This window comes from Mauremys reevesii, linkage group 9, assembly GCF_016161935.1.
Source record: "Mauremys reevesii isolate NIE-2019 linkage group 9, ASM1616193v1, whole genome shotgun sequence".
NCBI classification, from domain to species: Eukaryota; Metazoa; Chordata; order Testudines; family Geoemydidae; genus Mauremys; species Mauremys reevesii.
Window position 1 is genome coordinate 24,342,461 of NC_052631.1, and position 19,270 is coordinate 24,361,730.

General features: G+C 44.4%; 1 protein-coding gene across 1 annotated transcript in view; it reads left to right on the plus strand.

Moving 5' to 3' along the window:
* Window positions 1-13,220: 13,220 nt before the first annotated feature.
* Window positions 13,221-19,270, plus strand: part of GPR149 (G protein-coupled receptor 149) — a 237,823-nt gene continuing 231,773 nt past the window's right edge. The window contains exon 1 of the mRNA XM_039488658.1: window positions 13,221-13,393. The gene's annotated coding sequence lies outside the window, so the exon portion shown is untranslated. The remainder of the gene's footprint in view (window positions 13,394-19,270) is intronic.

Consider the following 19,270-nt stretch of genomic DNA (forward strand, 5'->3'; position numbering starts at 1 on the left):
GGAGGAACCTGAAAGGCTTGTGTGAGGGAAAGAGAGCAGACTTGAAACCATCAGGGTGAGTGGCTGAAAGGTCAGCAAAGAGAAAAGGAGAACAACACATTAGATATAGAATCATAGAATCTCAGGGTTGGAAGGGACCTCAGGAGGTCATCTAGTCCAACCCCCTGCTCAAAGCAGGACCAAACCCAACTAAATCATCCCAGCCAGGGCTTTGTCAAGCCTGACCTTAAAAACCTCTAAGGAAGGAGATTCCACCACCTCCCTAGGTAACCCATTCCAGTTCTTCACCACCCTACTAGTGAAAAAGTTTTTCCTAATGTCCAACCTAAACCTCCCCCTCTGCAACTTGAGACCATTACTCCTTGTTCTGTCATCTTCTACCAGTGACAAATCCCCCCTCATTCTTCTCTTCTGCAGGCTAAACAATCCCAGTTCCCTCAGCCTCTCCTCATAAGTCATGTGCTCCAGCCCCCTAATCATTTTTGTTGCCCTCCGCTGGACTATCTCCAATTTATCCACATCCTTCTTGTAATGTGGGGCCCAAAACTGGACACAGTACTCCAAATGAGGCCTCACCAGTGCTGAATAGAGGGGAATGATCACATCCCTCGATCTGCTGGAAATGCCCCTACGTATACAACCCAAAATGCCATTAGCCTTCTTGGCAACAAGGGCACACTGTTGACTCATATTCAGCTTTTCATCCACCGTAACCCCTAGGTCCTTTTCTGCAGAACTGCTGCCCAGCCATTTGGTCCCTAGTCTGTAGCAGTGCATGGGATTCTTCCGTCCTAAGTGCAGGACTCTGCACTTGTCCTTGTTGAACCTCATCAGATTTCTTTTGGCCCAATCCTCTAATTTGTCTAGGTCCCTCTGTATCCTATCCCTACCCTCCAGCGTATCAACCACTCCTCCCAGTTTAGTGTCATCTGCAAACTTGCTAAGGGTGCAGTCCACACCACCCTCCAGATCGTTAATGAAGATATTGAACAAAACCGGCCCCAGCACCGACCCTTGGGGCACTCCACTTGATACCGGCTGCCAACTAGACATGGAACCATTGATCACTACCCGTTGAGCCCGACCATCTAGCCAGTTTTCTATCCACCTTACTGTCCATTCATCCAGCCCATACTTCTTTAACTTGCTAGCAAGAATACTGTGGGAGACTGTATCAAAAGCTTTGCTAAAGTCCAGAAATAGCACATCCACTGCTTTCCCCTCATCCACAGAACCGGTTAGCTCATCATAGAAGGCAATTAGGTTAGTCAGGCATGACTTGCCCTTGGTGAATCCATGCTGACTGTTCATGATCACTTTCCCCTCCTTTAAGTGGTTCAGAATTGATTCCTTGAGGACCTGTTCCATGATTTTTCCAGGGACTGAGGTGAGACTGACTGGCCTGTAGTTCCCTGGATCTTCCTTCTTCCCTTTTTTAAAGATGGGCACTACATTAGCTTTTTTCCAGTCATCCAGGACCTCCCCCAATCGCCATGATTTTTCAAAGATAATGGCCAATGGCTCTGCAATCTCATCGGCCAACTCCTTTAGCACCCTCGGATGCAGTGCATCCGGCCCCATGGACTTGTGCTCGTCCAGCTTTTCTAAATAGTCCCGAACTATTTCTTTCTCCACAGAGAGCTGGTCACCTCCTCCCCATACCGTGCTGCAGAGTGCAGCTGTCTGGGAGCTGACCTTGTCTGTGAAGACAGAGGCAAAAAAAGCATTGAGTACACTAGGTTTCTCCACATCCTCTGTCACTAGGTTCCCTCCCTCATTCAGCAAGGGGCCCACACTTTCCTTGACTTTCTTCTTGTTGCTAACATACCTGAAGAAACCCTTCTTGTTACTCCTAACATCTCCGGCTAGCTGCAACTCCAAGCGTGATTTGGCCTTCCTAATTTCACTCCTGCATGCCTGAGCAATACTTTTATACTCCTCCCTGGTTATTTGTCCAATCTTCCACTTCTTGTAAGCTGTTTTTTTGTGTTTAAGACAAGCAAGGATTTCACTGTTAAGCCAAGCTGGTCGCCTGCCATATTTACTTTTCTTCCTACACATCGGGATGATTTGTTCCTGCAACCTCAATAAGGAATCTTTAAAATACAGCCAGCTTTCCTCGCCTCCTTTCCCCGTCATGTTATTCTCCCAGGGGACCTTGCCTATCAGTTCCCTGAGGGAGTCGAAGTCTGCTTTTCTGAAGTCCAGGGTCTCTGTTCTACTGCTCTCCTTTCTCCCTTGTATCAGGCCCTGAACTCGATCATCTCATGGTCACTACCTCCCAGGTTCCCATCCACTATTGCTTTCTTCCCTGTTTGTGAGCAGCAGGTCAAGAAGAGCTTTTTCCCTAGTTGGTTCCTCCAGCACTTGCACCAGGAAATTGTCCCCTACACTTTCCAGAAACTTCCTGGATTGTCTGTGCACTGCTGTATTGCTCTCCCAGCAGATATCAGGGTGATTAAAGTCACCCATGAGAACCAGGGCCTGTGATCTAGCAACTTATGTTAGTTGCTGGAAGAAAGCCTCGTCCACCTCATCCCCCTGGTCTGGTGGTCTGTAGCAGACTCCCACCATGACATCACTCTGGTTGTTCATACTTCTAAATTTAATCCAGAGACTCTCAGGTTTTTCTGCAGTTTCATACTGGAGCTCTGAGCAGTCATACTGCTCTCTTACATACAACGCAACTCCCTGCCTATCCTTCCTGAACAGTTTATATCCATCCATGACAGTACTCCAATCATGTGAGTTATCCCACCAAGTCTCTGTTGTTCCAATTACATCATAATTCCTTGACTGTGCCAGGACTTCTAGTTCTCCCTGCTTGTTCCCCAGGCTTCTTGCATTTGTGTATAGGCATGTAAGATAACTCACTGATCGTCCTGGTGTCCCAGTAGGGGGCTGGAGCCCTCCCCCCTTGCACTCACCTACTTGTGCTTTCTCCCGATATCCCACTTCCTCACTTACCTCGGGGCTTTTGTCTCCTTCCCCCAGTGAACCTAGTTTAAAGCCCTCCTCACTAGGTTAGCCAGCCTGCTTGCAAAGATGCTCTTCCCTCTCTTCGTGAGGGGGAGCCCGTCTCTGCCTAGCAATCCTTCTTCTTGGAAGACCATCCCATTGTCAAAGAATCCAAACCCTTTTCTCCGACACCATCTGCGTAGCCATTCGTTGATTTCCACGATTCGACGGTCTCTACCCTGGCCTTTTCCTGCCACAGGGAGGATAGACAAGAACACCACTTGCGCCTCAAACTCCTTTATCCTTCTTCCCAGAGCCACGTAGTCTGCAGTGATACGCTCGAGGTCATTCTTGGCAGTATCATTGGTGCCCACGTGGAGAAGCAGGAAGGGGTAGCGATCTGAGGGCTTGATGAGTCTCGGCAGTCTCTCCGTCACATCATGAATCCTAGCCCCTGGCAAGCAGCACACCTCTCAGTTTTCCCGGTCAGGGCGGCAGATAGATGACTCAGTCCCCCTGAGGAGAGAGTCCCTGACCACCACCACCCTCCTCCTCCTCCTTTTGGGAGTGGTGGTCGTGGAACCCCCATCCCTAGGACGGCGCATCTCATGCCTTCCAATCAGTGGAGTCTCCTTCTGCTCTGTTCCCTCAGATGTATCATCCACTCCACCCTCTGCACTAGTACCTGCGGAGAGAACATGAAAACGGTTGCTCACCTGCATCTGTGTTACTGGTATATGGACGTTTCTGGTACTCTTTCCTCTTCTGGAAGTCACATGCCGCCAATTATCCTCGCTGGCCTTCTGTACCCGCTGCGTAGCCTGCTCTGAATCTTCAGAACATTGTGCCCGCTGAAGCTGATCCTGACGTCTATCCAGGAAATCCTCATTTTCTTTTATGGAACACAGGGTTGATATTCGTTTCTCCAGACCTTGAATCTTCTCTTCCAATATGGAGATCAGCTTGCACTTTGTACAGACAAAGTCGCTTCTATCCTGTGGAAGGAAGACGAACATGGCGCATCCTGTGCAGGTCACAACAGCGGATCGCTCCACATCCATAGTCTCTTCCTTCTAAGAGCCTCCTTACTTGTGGCAGACGCTACTCAGAGACACCTGTGAGGGGGGGCCTCGGTAGGCTCTCTCCAGGCGAACTCCCAGGCAAACTCCTTCTGTTTGCCTCTCTGCTGTTCGCTGCTCAGCTGGTTCGCAGCTGACTGCCTTTTTATAACAGTCAGGCCCAGCTGGAACAAAGCACTCCCAGGTCACACTGGTCAAACAAGCAATCAAACATTCAAGCACACGGTCAAACTGCCAAACTGTCCCCTCAACAGACATTCAGATACTCACCAGCTTATACATACCTAGAGCTTAGTTTAAGCCAGCTATGAAACTGGGTATGTTCTGTACTATGTGTATTTTGGTTTAGGTGGGTTTTCTTTATATAGTCATAATAAATCTTGCTTTCTTTTTTTAACCAGACCTTTTGACTGTGTTGAGATAAAGTCAGGGAGGTATGTCCTTGAAGCGAAGATGATCTTCTGACCTCTTAGGAGAGGAAGCTGGGGGGAAAACAGTGCCTATCCTGGAGCACTCAGCTGAGGCAGGCCTGTGAGAAATGCCATCTAGACACTGGCTGCTGGGAGCAGGGACACAGGAAAAGCTGGTGCACATAAGGACTGGCAGGAATAAGGAACCAAAGATTACAGGGATTGTAGGGAGCCGGGGTGGCCCCCTACTGAGCCGGTCCAGGACGCGCCGCGTTCTCCGCCGGAGGGGGCGGGGCCAGGGCGCGTTCGCTCCGTCCCCAGCTGTGGGAGGGGAGGAGCGAACCGGGACGCGCCGCGGTCTCCGCCAGAGAGGGCGGGGCCAGGGCGCGTTCGCTCCGTCCCCAGCTGTGGGAGGGGCGGAGCGAGGAATACAAAGGGCAGGACCCTTTGCTCCGAACGGGTGGCACCACGGATGGAGGTAAGGCCCGACGCCGAGCCGCTTCTGCCCGACCCAGCTGCCGACTCCGGGGAGGCGGAGGACCCGGCAACCCTCAAGGAGCCGGAGCTGCCCGCCGCGGTCTACCCGACCGACCCAGAGGTTCATATACCTGGACATTGGCCCGCGTCCCCCTGCTAGAGGGGCACGCTCGGGACTTTTGCCAGCATTCCCCTGCTAGAGGGGCACGCTAGAGACTACGACCGGCGCTCCCCTGCCTGAGGGGCGCGCTGTGGACAGTTACCAGCGTTCCTCTGCTAGAGGGGCGCGCTAGAGACTACGACCGGTGCTCCCCTGCCTGAGGGGCGCGCTGTGGACAGTTACCAGCGTTCCCCTGCTAGAGGGGCACGCTAGAGACTACGACCGGCGCTCCCCTGCCTGAGGTGCGTGTTGTGGACGTTTGCCAGCGTTCCCCTGCTAGAGGGGCACGCTAGAGACTACAACCGGCGCTCCCCTGCCTGAGGGGCGCACTCTGGACATTGGCCAGCGTCCCCCTGCTGGGGGGGGCACGCTAGGGACTCGTGCCGGCGCTCCCCTGTCTGAGGGGCACGCCGTGGGCATTTGCCAGCGGTCCCCCTGCCCGAGGGACGTGCCCGGGACCCCTCCACCGCCGCCGGCGGAGGTAGCGAAGGACCCCCCGGCTTACAGGGACATGTTCCCCTTCCCATTGGGTGTAACTAAGGGCAAAACTTGGCCCATTATATTTAACTTAAAAGAAGAATTCTTGAAATAAAACTTCTAAAAATAAAAGTTAAGAGTCACATGGTTCTGAGGCCTCCCGCCCTGCTCTCTTCATAGTAGAATGGAAGGCTGATTGGAAAGTCACCAGTCCATCTGTCAATATGTGGCTCCACAGACCTAACTCCCCCATGAGCACGTGCAAGGAACCCTTCTGCTTCAAACCAGGGGCTGCGAATGCCTGCACAGTCATGGCACACAGACTCAGAGGATTCCTTACTTCCAGCCCCTCTTAGATTCCCCTTTCAAAAGCCCATTTGCTTGGGCAACTTATGGGAGAAGAAGATTTAGGGCAGCAGTTTGACTCAGAGTCTGTCTGTTGACTACTGTATTTTGCAAAAGTGTATTACGTTTTCTTTTTTTAAAAATCTTTTTTCTTACTAGAAGATCAAAACTAATAGCAAGAGCATCCTGCACTGTGAGCTTTTCAGTTTGTCTAGCTAAGCAGTATTTGGTTGGATGACCACAAAGAGAACGCTGGGAGTTGTAAGCAGCAGTGATGCCGTAGTAAATAGTGTTTTTCCCTTTCTGCCAGCGCTAAGGAGTGCTGTATTTATGAGTAGAATTATGGATGAAAAGCCTATCCATTTGCATTCATTATAGATCTGATGACATTTGATGCACAAATAGGAGTTTAAGCCCTGATATCACAGCCATATTGTGACTTGGGAAGTTATATTTCTGTGCTATCTGTATCTAACATTAAGATGTTAATCAATTCTTAGAAAAAGTGCCAAGCACCCACAGTTTGCTTTGAAGTCAACAGGAGCTTTGAGTGCTCAGCACCTCTAAAAGTCACTGCTCCAGTGTCATGTTTCCTTCCTAGTAGTGGGTGCATTTCACTGGGGTGTAACGTAATCCCTACGCATGCAGGGTAAAATTTGACCCACACATGTAGAACAGAGTGTCTTGTAAGGGCTCTATGAACAAGGGAGTCTATTTCACTCACAATCTGCAGAACACTGGGTTGGCATTGTAAATTATTATTAGTTCACATCAATATATATTCTTTGCATGATTTGTGTTAGCTTTATTACACTGTGTCACTATTAATACAAAACTAATTTGCACATGTCAGCTGAGAATGTAATAGACTTGTTACCTTTCTTTGACAGCTCACCATTAAGTTGCTATCTGGTTGTTTGCATTCAAAGAGAAAACAAGTTCTGCACCAGGAATAACAATTTATTTTTCTGTTATTAATCAGAAATGTCTTCAGTGTGAGGTCTAGCATTTATCCAGGAAGAGATAAGCCCAATAGGTTTTCTTGTATTAGGCCTTTTTATTTTGAATGGCCTGTAGCCAATTTGGCTAGTTGTACAAGAACAAGAAACAGTTCTCATGACGTGTGCATCTATGTTCCCTTTGTGTTTAATATTAATCCCAAACCAGTGTTGTCTGAATGAAGTTCAGTGGTGTTGCAAATAAGGTAGTGTGTACTAAGGTCTGCAATGCACTGCAGCTACATCCCATCCTGTGTAAACTATTCGCTGACAGGATGCCCACATATATCCCACTAGAAAAGTATATCATCAGGAACTGAAGAAGCTGTAAGATTGGCTAGTTAGGATTCAGGAGTAGCACCTCCAGGGCAGGAAGGCGGGATTCCTTAGAAGAATTTCATTTGAATTGTATAATAGCTGGTCATAGACGCTATAGTGCCATAAGTTGGTTTGGGTTTAAGCCTTATTGGGCTTTTTCTCTTACGGTAACTTGTTTCTTGGACTGGTTATGCTCAACTCTCTTCTCAGCTACACCACATTGAAGTCAGCATTTGAAGCCCCATATCCCTTTCTTTCTCTTTTCTCCGCCAAGTCTTATTGTCTGGAATAATTGGATTTCCACCCTGCTTCTTTCCTTTGCTCTGGCCAGTCTCTCCCTCCATTTACATGCTCTGAAAAAAAGCACTAGATTTCTGGTTGTTCATGTTATTTGTGCAGTTGGATCAAAGGAAATTAAACGAAGACTGCACATTTTAATTTGATGGGTTTGCAGTAGAGCAGCTGTGGCTTAATCCTGCCAGAGAAACTTCGGGGATTTTGCTCTGGAAGTGTGGAATGGCATAAATTCTTGGAAGCAGAGAAATTTTCTACCTGAAGTACCGTAGTTACTATAAAACCTGCTTGCACACAGAATAAGACAGTGCTTATAATAATAGGCTGATATACGCTTTCTCCAGGAATATTTTACATAAAAGAGTTCTCTCTGATCAGCAGTAAATTGTTAGCTTTGCATATACAGTGCATGCCATGTAAATGGAACATGCTAAGCAAGGACCAACATATTATTGGAATGTTTCCCAGGAAATCAAGTTAGCGTAATGATAGCCAATATCATCTGCTTAGTCAGAAGAATGCTTGCAAAAGTTCTGCTTAACAGGAACATGGTTAGTGCCAAGAAAATAAATGGTACCTACCCTGGTGTTCTACAGATATGTAGCTGCACACTTACTTTTTATTACAAGGGGCCACATTGTGGCCTCCCTGACATCAATGGGAATTGTACCTATGTAAGGGAGGGAAGAAATCGGCCTTACTTGTTAATGGGTAGATACAGTAACACATATGATGACAATGAAAATCATAAAGGCTCTTGGTGTATTATTTATATTAATTCATCACATTTGACTGTTGCATTTGGTGAACATAAGGGACAAATTTTGCTCTCAGTTATAGCTGTGAAACCCATCACATCAGGTGGGTATCATGAGTGTAACTGAGGACAGATGCCCTCCAATGAGTGTTTCATTGTGAAACTTCATTTAACACATTAGTATGGACAACATTGTTCTTTTTAAGCTTATAGATAACTATTATCATGACTTTCTCAACAGCACAAGACTTGAACAGAAGAGAAACGGGACGATGAAGGATACAGCATCAAGATTATTGGTGCTAGATGGACTACAGTCACTGCAAATCAAGGCATCCAATTAAGGAAGATCCAGGAAGCACGATGTGCTTTATTGGCTTGACTATCTGTTCAGATTTAAATGATATTCTATGACACACAAATAGTTGGTGGAGTTAGATGGGCAAAAGATTTCTGTGAGGCTTCCATGTTCTACTCTTATCTAGCTGGCAATCTCCTTTGCTTTAGTTTCTGAAAAAAGGGAACTAATCAAACTGTCTTTCCATAGTAACATCTTGGGTTTGTCTTAGTATTTCGCTGGAAAAAAAACATCTTTTACATCATCTGTAGACTCCTGTGTTGTGGGCCAGATGGTCTGGTGAGTGTTAAGAGCCCCTCTACCTTCCTGCATGTGCAGATCCCACCTTCCTCCATGGAAGTGTATGGGGGGCTGACACCTTCATGGCATCAGTACCAAACCTCCTGAATTTCCTCTGTGGAATCAGAGATCTGCAGCTTGAAATGGGTAGTGGGGGGGAATGGGAGTGAGAGGGTCATGTGTGAGGGAGACACAGTTAATTTGTCAATGGATTACAATACCAGTGTAACCCTTTTCCAGGTGTTCTCAGCAGCAACAAGGACCAGGTTCAAATATCTAGAGATTCCTCTTAAAATTAACATACCATTGGCTCAAGCCCCTACCTAGCGACCTGAGAAAACTGGGCACCCTTAATAGGCAATATTTCCCCACTCACAGGCACTGAGTCTGTATGCGAAACCCTCACAGCAGTGGTAACTTTGGGAGTCATCCTTTACCTCAATTCCCCACTAGAACATTTGATAGGCGAATGTCCCTTTAACATGTCACTTTCCACCTTCCCCCTGAACTACTCCATGGTTGGTGTCAGAGGTTAGTGTAGCTCCAGAGAGCACTTGGGTGGTTCTGTCTGCAGCCACTAGGCAAAGTGATGGCCGATCCAGTCCTGAGGTTCTGCCACCTAACCCTGCTGTTGAGACTTCAGCTTGTTTTGATGCTGGGTAGGGAGGACCTCAGCAGAATTCATGGAGCTCTGTTGCTGCCCCTGTGACTTCAGCAAAGAGCTACCTCAGTGCTGTGTCTCTGCAAAGCATGATCCTATCACAAGGTCTTCAGTGGAGGGGGCGAATGGCCTATAGGACTCCTGAGTAGAGTCCCTTTCCCCTCCCTCTGTCTCTGTTAAATTCCACTACCTCACCAATTCCCATCACTCACTGACACCCCATCTGACTTGCATCACCACTTGGATAGTTTCTGGGTGGAAAGCTTATGTAAATGGACTCTCTCTAGGCATACATTTCCCCTGGGAGTACTGAGCTCCTTACCTTCTAGAGCAGCAGTTCCCAAACTGTGGGTCAGGACCCCAAAGTGGGTCGTGACCCCATTTTAATGGGGTCACCAGGTTGGCTTAGATTTGCTGGGGCCCAGGTCCAAAGCCAAAGCCCAAGCCCCACAGCCCAGGGCCGAAGTCCGAGAGCTTCAGCACTGGGTGGCAGGACTCAGTTTATAGGCTCCCTGCCTGAGACTGAAGCCCCTAAGATTCTGCTTTGGCTCCCCCACCCGCAGCTGGTGCTCAGGCAGGCTCAGGCTTCAGTCCCCCTTCCTGGGGTTGTGTAGTAATTTTTGTTGTCAGAAGGGGGTCTCAGTGCAATGAAGTTTGAGAACTGCTGCTCTAGAGTGTGGAGAGGGCTCATGCATTATTTTAATATGGTATACTATTAACTTCTAACTGTCCATTTCCACTTCTAGGAAGTCTAGGAGGCTTCAACTCCCAGTGACTTCAGTAGGAATAAAGTCATTCTGCATGATCAGGCCCTTGATTGTCAGGAGTCATAAACAATAAGTAAGAAAACGATACGAGAGCATGATAAAAAGTGAAAGACTTTATCTAGTGATCAGCCATCTGCCTGCTCTGCTTCCCCACGCCAGCTTGTTTCTGAAGCCACAGTTTTTACTGAGCTGACTCAAGGCACCAAAAGAATTCAACAGTTCTGCAGTTACTGCCAAAGAAGAGAATGCTGTGGGAGGGTAACTTCAGAAGTTATCATGACACAAGAAGTGCAATACATCATAATCACTGACCTCCAGAAGACTGCGCTCTTAAGCACTGTGAGAATTTTGAGGAAAGTGGAGAATGAGTGCCTTTGAGCACCTAAAATGCAGGAACTCTCTGGAGGGTTTAATAAAACTCCTGACTACCCAAACCTACAGAGTCAGTGCATGGTCAGATGTATTGGTGACTCCAGGAGATACATTTTAGACAGTAGCTTCCCCTTTTATATGCTTAAAGATCTTGTATGTTATGAAGGCTATTTGTCTGAAACAAACACATCCCATGATGTAATGCTGAGGGATAATAATGATAGTAAGTTAGAAAGCAGAGAATGGGATGATTTCTGCAGTGTAATTACTTTATTCATGCTACCTGTAATGGAGTGGCCTTTTGGAACTGGAATAACTTCTCCCTTTCTTTACATTTTACCTTAAATCTTTTATTACGAATCTGTCAGGAGTGATGATTTGAAGTCGTTCATTTTAACAAAGTCTGTTCATAATTAAGAGCTATGTTGTGCCTAGTATTATTTCATAAACAAAAACGTATTTAAAAAGGGTTAAGGTTATTGTGTATTTCATTGGAGTCTGGCTAACACTCAATTACATTTTCTTTACAAAAATTCTACAACCTCAGCATCAGTTGTTGGGAGTGACCTACATCTACCCTGATCTAATTGGCCCTGTCAACACTGGTTCTCCAATTGTGAGGTAACTCCCTTCTCTTCATGTGTCACTATAATCATGCCTGCATCTAATTCTCACTCCATGCATCTGAAGAAGTGGGTTTTTACCCACAAAAGCTTATGCCCAAATAAATCTGTTAGTCTTTAAGGTGCCACCGGATTCCATGTTATTTTTGTGGATACAGACTAACATGCTATCCCCTGATACTTGACAACCTCAACAAAAACTCCCAACATTGGGGATGAACAATTAAGGGATCCAGCTACTTGCCCACTACCATCACTCACTGATACCCCATCTGACTTGCACTACCACTCCCAACCTAAAGTTTTCCCCCTAAAATTTGCAAAATTATATTCAAAGAAACAAATTACCAAGAGGTTTACATAATCCCACTTCCTACTCAAGGGAACCACAGATATTAACATCAACATGTTACAACATTCCTAACTGTAAAAATGCCTGACCTATATTAGTTGCTACAGAATGTTGTTTAAAAAAAGCCACCAAATTTGTAAGCTCTACATGCACTTATTAAACCTACAACAACATACAAATCATGTGGATTTTTGTAAAATCAAATAGCTAAATTGTTACATTTCATGTCCCTCACTTCTCAATCCAAAATTTCTGTTTTCATTGTACTGTATTCTGATTATTTGTGCACCTCCATTTTAAAAGCCAGTGTTAATTCTTTGTTTTAAAGGATTGAGAACTGAGAAATGCACATATTGTGGTATACCTTCAGCCAGGTGGAAGATGGGCCTTCCACTTTGTGTGTGCAATTTGTGCTAACATTTTCTTCCAGTAAAATGAATAGCGGCACAAATCTGTGTTGTTGTGCCTCTAACCACTTGCCCATATGAAAAAGTCCTGTAGAAATTATTAATGATGAGGCCAACAGGGTTCTATAGGAATTAAAGTGCTTTCTGTAGAAATTACTTTAAAAATACCATAGAATTTATTAGTGGAATATATCTTTCTGTTGAATTTTTAACACAAACTATAGCAACTATACGGGAGAGGGATAGCTCAGTGGTTTGAGCATTGGCCTGCTAAACCGAGGGTTGTGAGTTCAATCCTTGAGGGGGCCATTTGGGGATTAGTCCTGCCTTGAGCAGGGGGTTGGACTTAGATCTCTTGAGGTCCCTTCCAACCCTAATGATCTATGAACTAGGATGCAGGGAGTCTCTGCAAAACTCTGTTCCATGGCTCACAGTGTGTATATATATATATATATATATATATGTAGATCTGCATGAGTTCCTGGCATCCTGCTCCTGCCTGGGCAACAGAACACACCTATGCAGGACAAGATTTCTCCATCCTTCTGTATCCAGAACTCCCATTCACTCCACTAAAGATTTCTATGAATTAGAGCATCACTGCAGCAGAGAGGTCTTAAAATAGGTTTTTAAAATATTTTGGGCTGGAGGAGAAGTCATCCATGTTGGAACTAAAATGGCAGGTAAGCCTTGAAATATTGCAAGTGTCTGGCCTCTGGGGTGGGTAGAAAAGGAGAATTTTCTTACGAGGAGAGGTAATAAATGGATACTAGAGGGAATCATAAAAGATTGGAGAATTTTCTAAATTCTTGCTGAAAGGCAAGTGAGTGTTCTGGGACAGAGGTTCTCAAACTGTGGTCTGTGGACCACCAGTGGTCCGCGAGCTCCATTCAGGTGGTCCTCAGAAAGTTCCTCTACAGTGCGTGCCTAGGAGGCCGCACACAAGAGAATGAAGGGCCACCCAGCTAATTAGTGGAGCCACGCATAATTAGGTGCCTGGACCCCGGAGAAGATGCACATGTAAGGTGAAGTGGTGGTCTTGGGGGAATAGGGGGCAGGTGGGAGGGGGCAGTGGGATGAGAAGAGGGGGTGGGGGAATTTGGAATGTGCAGGGCTGTGGCAGCCAGAGAAAGAGGTGACTTTCCCCAGCTCCAGGGCTGTGGCTGCTGAGGAGAGATGGCGCTCCTTCCCAGCCTCAGCTCTGTGGCTGCTGTAGTGAGAGAGAGACCCACCTGCTTCGCAGCCCCAGCTTGGGGGCTGCCGCGGAGAGGAGGAGAGGGCACATCCATTGCATTGGAAAGGTAAGACTACTGATATTACAATATGAGTTGTGTGCTTTTATTTGTAGAACCAAAAATGTTAATTATTATTAATTTTTTTATATAGCGCTTTTATCCAAAGCGCTTTACAATAGTTATTTAACAGTACAAACAACATTTGGAAAGATCATTAAGTGGTCCGCCAAGACCCTCAGCAATTTTCAAATGGTCCGTGAAAAAAAAAGTTTGAGAACCACTGTTCTAGAAGAAATTCATGTGGTAGGCACTGATATAAGGCAAATGGATTCTAGTTTGGTGAAAAGGGGTTTGTCCTTCATATCAGTGAATTCAGATTGCAAGCAGGATATAGCAGTAAAACCTTGTTGGCAGGAATTGCTGTTTGCCTGCTGTCTGCACAAATTCTATTACTATGTATTAGATTACCTTAAGTCCTGGACTGTTCCGCTACCACAGCTGTAATTTACTAGAGAACATTTTTAGCCACTAAGCGATTATGGACAGTGTGGTCCACTAAAATGATTGACTGAGGAGCATGCCTGTAATATGCCATACAGCAGACTGGGGGCAATACCCTCTGAATTCAGTGAGTCATAGCAGCTGCCGTACAGGGCACTAGCTGAGGCAGCATCACAAGGGAGTGTTGCACCTTCAACTCCTGCACAATATGTGCTTTTCAGTATGATCCTCCTTTAACCCAGATTTACATTTAGGTTGTTGAGTCATAAAGAGGTTGTGAACTTGGGTATCTCAGCCTGGATTTAAGCCCAGGATCCTTACCCTCGCTAACCCTTTGCTGTAAGCAACAGACCATAATGTTCTTCCTTCTTTCTCTCCCTCTTCCCAAACAAGCAAAAGGATCATATGTATTTTAAGCATAAAGCAAACATCAGGATGAACCAGATTCATTTTTCATGACTTTCCAATATGGTTTTGCAGCACATGGTAGTTAAGTTATTGAAAACTGGATTTCTCTACAATTTAATGAGCATTTAATTCACACTGTCTCTGCATAATGAAATATTAAATGAAATACAGGCCTTAAATGATAAAAGAGGGAAACATTTTTACTGGAGATGTTCAGAACAAACCCCAGTTAAACTAATGTAACCGCACATTCATACTGGAGCTTTGTCAACACACATGAAAAAATGCTTCATCAGTTTATCCCATTTAGTTTGCTAAGAGAACCTTGGGTGAACATTGCTTCTAAATGAATTAAGAGAACCAGCCACTCTAGAAAATAACCCTTTTGAATGTTTAATTTTACAGGTGCATAATGCACCAGCTGATGTACATGTCGTCTCAGAAGACATCTTACAAAGCAACATCACACTAACAATTAAAGAGCAGAGGGATTTTGTATGTCTGTCATTTTTTGTTTGTATATTGTTTTGGGCACAATTCTACAAACACTATTGACTTTAAAGAGGCTACTCAGGGTAGTCAGTACTTGTTGGCTCAGGGCTTTTCTTTGTTCCTTTTTTGGTTGGCGGTTTCTTTTGGGACCTAAACTAAACCCCATAGAAATCAATGGAGAGACTCCCATTGCTTTCAATGAGTTTTGGAGGAGGCCTCTGATGAGGGATTGTGAATGCTGGGCCTGATTCTTTCACCCCTATTTAATTTAAACCAGTGGACTCCCTGCATTCACCATGAGTAAGGGCTAACAGACATTGGCTTGTATGTTAGAAAGAGAAAACAATCAGTAACAATTGGAAATAAAAAGGGAGGCAACACAATAATTTTGTGATCGTCATGAGCTATTTTAAAAACTCATTTTAAAAAAATCCTCTGAATAATACAGGATTCCTTTCTTCATAGGAAAAAAGTAAAACATGCTTAAAGAAAAGCAAATGATCCATTTATTCTGTAAAGCAATAATAGTTTTATACCACTGAGCATAAAGTAAAATAAATATACAGAGCTTAACTGAATGGGTAATTAAGAATTTTCTTCATGGGTTTTTTTCCCCGTCATTTGTTCATGTCTTACTCTTTCTCTGCACTAAATACTTGCTACTGCTTGGAACACCAGCTGATATCTGGTGAAGCACTTTTGGAATTTGAACAATGACAGTGATTCACTAGGGTTTTCAAACATAATTCCATAAAAAATAAATAAATACAATAAAAGTATTTTCTACCTATGAGGAGAAAAGGAAAAAAAATAGGTCAGCCAGCATAGTAACTCTTCAGGGTAAAATTGATTAGTTATGACACTATACACAAGGGTAATGTTTTCTTGGACACAGCTGCAAGAATTTCTGAAGCACAGGAAACGGGTATGAGGCAGTCAGTAAAGGCAGAATGGGTGGTTTCCTGTTTATTAAATAGTGCATTTGCTATTGATTTACACCTGGCTATAGTTAGAGACCCACTTGAAAAAGGTTTCACTTCATTAAGATACTTTGGGCTGTTTTCTTTTGGGTACTAACTTGCTGCACTTTTCCTTCTTCCTGCTCCGTCACCCACAAACCAATATACATATTTCTGGGCACATGCTAAGGAGAGGCTTTATGGTGTGGACTGACTTACCATACAGCCCCTGAAAGAGTAGCCACTTTGGGTCATCACTTACGTCATTGGCACACAGTATAGGGGGCCATCAAAATATACCTGCCTCTTCATTATCTGAATTTTACTATATTTGAATGCTTGTTTCTTACACTACTAGAACTTTAGCCCTCTTGAGCTAAACTTTTCCACCTCCATAAAATAACAGGCTTTCAGACTCCCTCTTTGCCATACTCTTGTCATTTATGCATGTTTGCCCTCGTGGTTGCCAGGACATATGAAGGACCTTTATATAGGGTGTGGAGGGAACCAAGTACTATATTTTTGTAATTTTAAAGTTTAATCAGGATGATATTTTAAAATTGTAAGCTTGGGCTAGATCTTACCATCCTCATTTAGGTCAATAGAAGTTTTGCATATGTGAGAAATGAAGGACTGGGCCTATGTTTGTTTGTTTGTCTGTTTTAAATCTTGTCAGACAGCATTCCACACACCATTTTTCTGCAATATACATCTGAGGTTCATAATTAACCCCAAGTCCAACTGTTAGAAAGGAGGTATTCTTGGTCATTTTTGTTATTTTACTACTATTCCCCTGCTAGGGGCAAAAAAAAAAAATCCCGCATAACACTCAGTGTGATTCTCTGTTACTCAGTGTAACTGGTAACTTTAGGTGAGTTATTCCTGATTTATACAAGTGCATCTAAGATCATAATCAATAACTTTAGGGACAATCATCCCCTGAACTACCTCATTAAAACAAACATTGTAGAAAATTAACACTTTAGTAAAAACATGTCATTACATTGCCAGAGATTAAAAATTATAGTGTTAATAAACTTTTATTTCACACTAAGCCCATTTTTAACAAGGTTTTTATTTTTAACATTATAAACAACAAGATCGTACATGTCCTCTTGTGATGAGGTATTCACCCCCCACTCGCCTAGAAGGGTTTATAAGGCTGAGAAGGGGCAATTAGCCAGATAGGCCATTGCTGAGGGGAATTAGGTCGCCTAAGTAACCCGTGAATAATGATGAAGCCAAGCTGAGAAGGAACAGACAGGGCTAGTATAAAGCCAGACAGTCGGCAGCAGAAAAGGGATGTAGGGAAGAAGCCTGCAGTCACTCTCTGGCCATTAGCGAGGGAAAGGAGGAAAACCAGGATGGTAGGAATAGAAACCCTGGGGATCCAGTCCATGAAGGGGGCTTATCCAGAAGGGGATGGAGCAAAAATCTGAGAGAGGCAAAGTAGGAAAAGGCTCAGGGAAACAGCAGCAAGGTGAAACTCTGCAGACCCTGGCTGCTGATTAAGAGGGTCCTTGAGCTGAAAATTGGAGTACAGGGCAGGCCTGGGTTCCCCCACCAGCTACTGGGGAAGTGGCACAGTCCAGGCAGTGGAGTTGGAGATTGGCTGGGATGGTTTGTTTTGTGATACTTTGATACCCCCTGCAAGGGGAAAACACATAGGGTATGTCTACCCTGCAATTAAACACTTGTCATTGGCCCATGTCTGCTGACTCAGGCTCATGGGCTTCATACTACAGGCTGTTTAATTGTGGTGTAGATTTTCAGGCTTGGCAGGACCTGAACCTGGGCTTCATAGACTTTAAAGCCACAAGGGACCATCATGATCTAGTCTGTCCTCATGCACATTGCAGACCACAGAACCTCACCCACCCACTCCTGTAATAGACCCATAACCTCTGGCTGAGTCACTAAAGACCCCAAATCATGATTTAAAGACTTCAAATTGCAGAGATTCCACCATTTAAACTTGTAAGTGACCCATGCTGCAGAGGAAGGCAAAGACAATGAACAAAAAATGCAGGGTCTCTGCTAATCTGACCTGGGGGAAAATTCCTTCCTGACCTCAAATATGGAGATCAGTTAGACCCTGAGCATGTGGGCAAGACCCACCAGCCAAACACCTGGGAAAGAATTCTCTGTAGTAACTCAGCGCCCTCCCCATCTAGCGCCCCCTCACTGTCCATTGGAGATATTGCTGCTAGCTATCACAAATCAGCTACATGCCATTGTAGGCAGCCTCTGCTCATTAGCCCAGTTTTAAATGCCACATCTGAGCTGGTTTACACTTTTGCATCAGTATCAAACAAAATGGACAGTTTTTCATGGTTTTGACATGAAACCCAGTGTGAACTGAGTTTTGCTTTGAGATTTTAGGTTCACTTGAATCAGAAACACAGCGTAAAATGCAAAGGGTGTGTGGAAGCAAATGTAATCTTTGTATGCAATCTTACGAAGGAAAACCACTGAACTGCATGAAGCTCTAAAAATAACTTAGTTTGCTGTCTCACTCTTCCTCATCACTTCATTCCTTCAGCAGTAGTAGTCTCAGTTAGAAATGGCTAAACAACTTTGGGAAATCTGGTCAGATTTTTCTGAAAGGAACCACGGAAATTTAAAGTGTACCATATCCAAATCCAAACTTTACTGATGATGTGTGGGTATAGGAAAGACAACCCATTATTTTATTTTTAGAACAGTTTAGATTTTTTTCAAATGCTTCATCTAGATCAATGTCAACACTCATATGAACAGCAGGTAGGTTCAAAATCTAAGCATGTCGTCTATTTGAATATCATGCTACACGTCAAAGGGGCTTTGAATTGTGGTCTAGCAGTACATAAGGCAGCTTCTCCATCCATATCTATACTCCATGACCTTTCTCTGAAAGGCACCAACACTGTACACCATATTTTAAACCAGGATGTTTTCATCTACACTAGAATCATGCATAACATAAGAGACTAAACCAGATTCTGAACCTGTACCTCTAAGCATTACAGAATGTCTGATGACAATAAGTAATATTTAAGATACTAGTACACATTGAGAGGACACAAATTCCATAAGACATTTTCTGCCTTGCCATCACCACAAAAACAAGTTTTATTAGGATAGTGCAAACAGCTGTTTTTGTGTAATCTGACTAGTGTAGTCAACACATTTGGTATGACCTGAACAAATAGAACATCAAAAATACAAAAACAATTTTTGACTAAAGATATTTGCTATTTCACAATGTGGCATGAAAGCACAGATTTTTAACAAATCTAGATCCCTGCAGTGGTGTACTTGTGATGAGAGGTGGTATACTGAACTGAAGGCAATCGGAGTTGGATTGAGCTCAAAGATGTCATAGAATTCTTATCAACCCTGAGTTTAACCACCTCTACAAGCAAGCAATGCAACAATACCTGAGCAATGCCATCATCTTGAGGGCATATTTTTCTATACTAGGAACTCCTGGTTTTTTTTTTTAAGTTAGTCCAATATTGGTTCTGATTCTCTTCTCACATCAGTTTTATTCCTATCTAACTCCACTGAGATTACTGGAACTACTCCTCATGTACAACAGGAG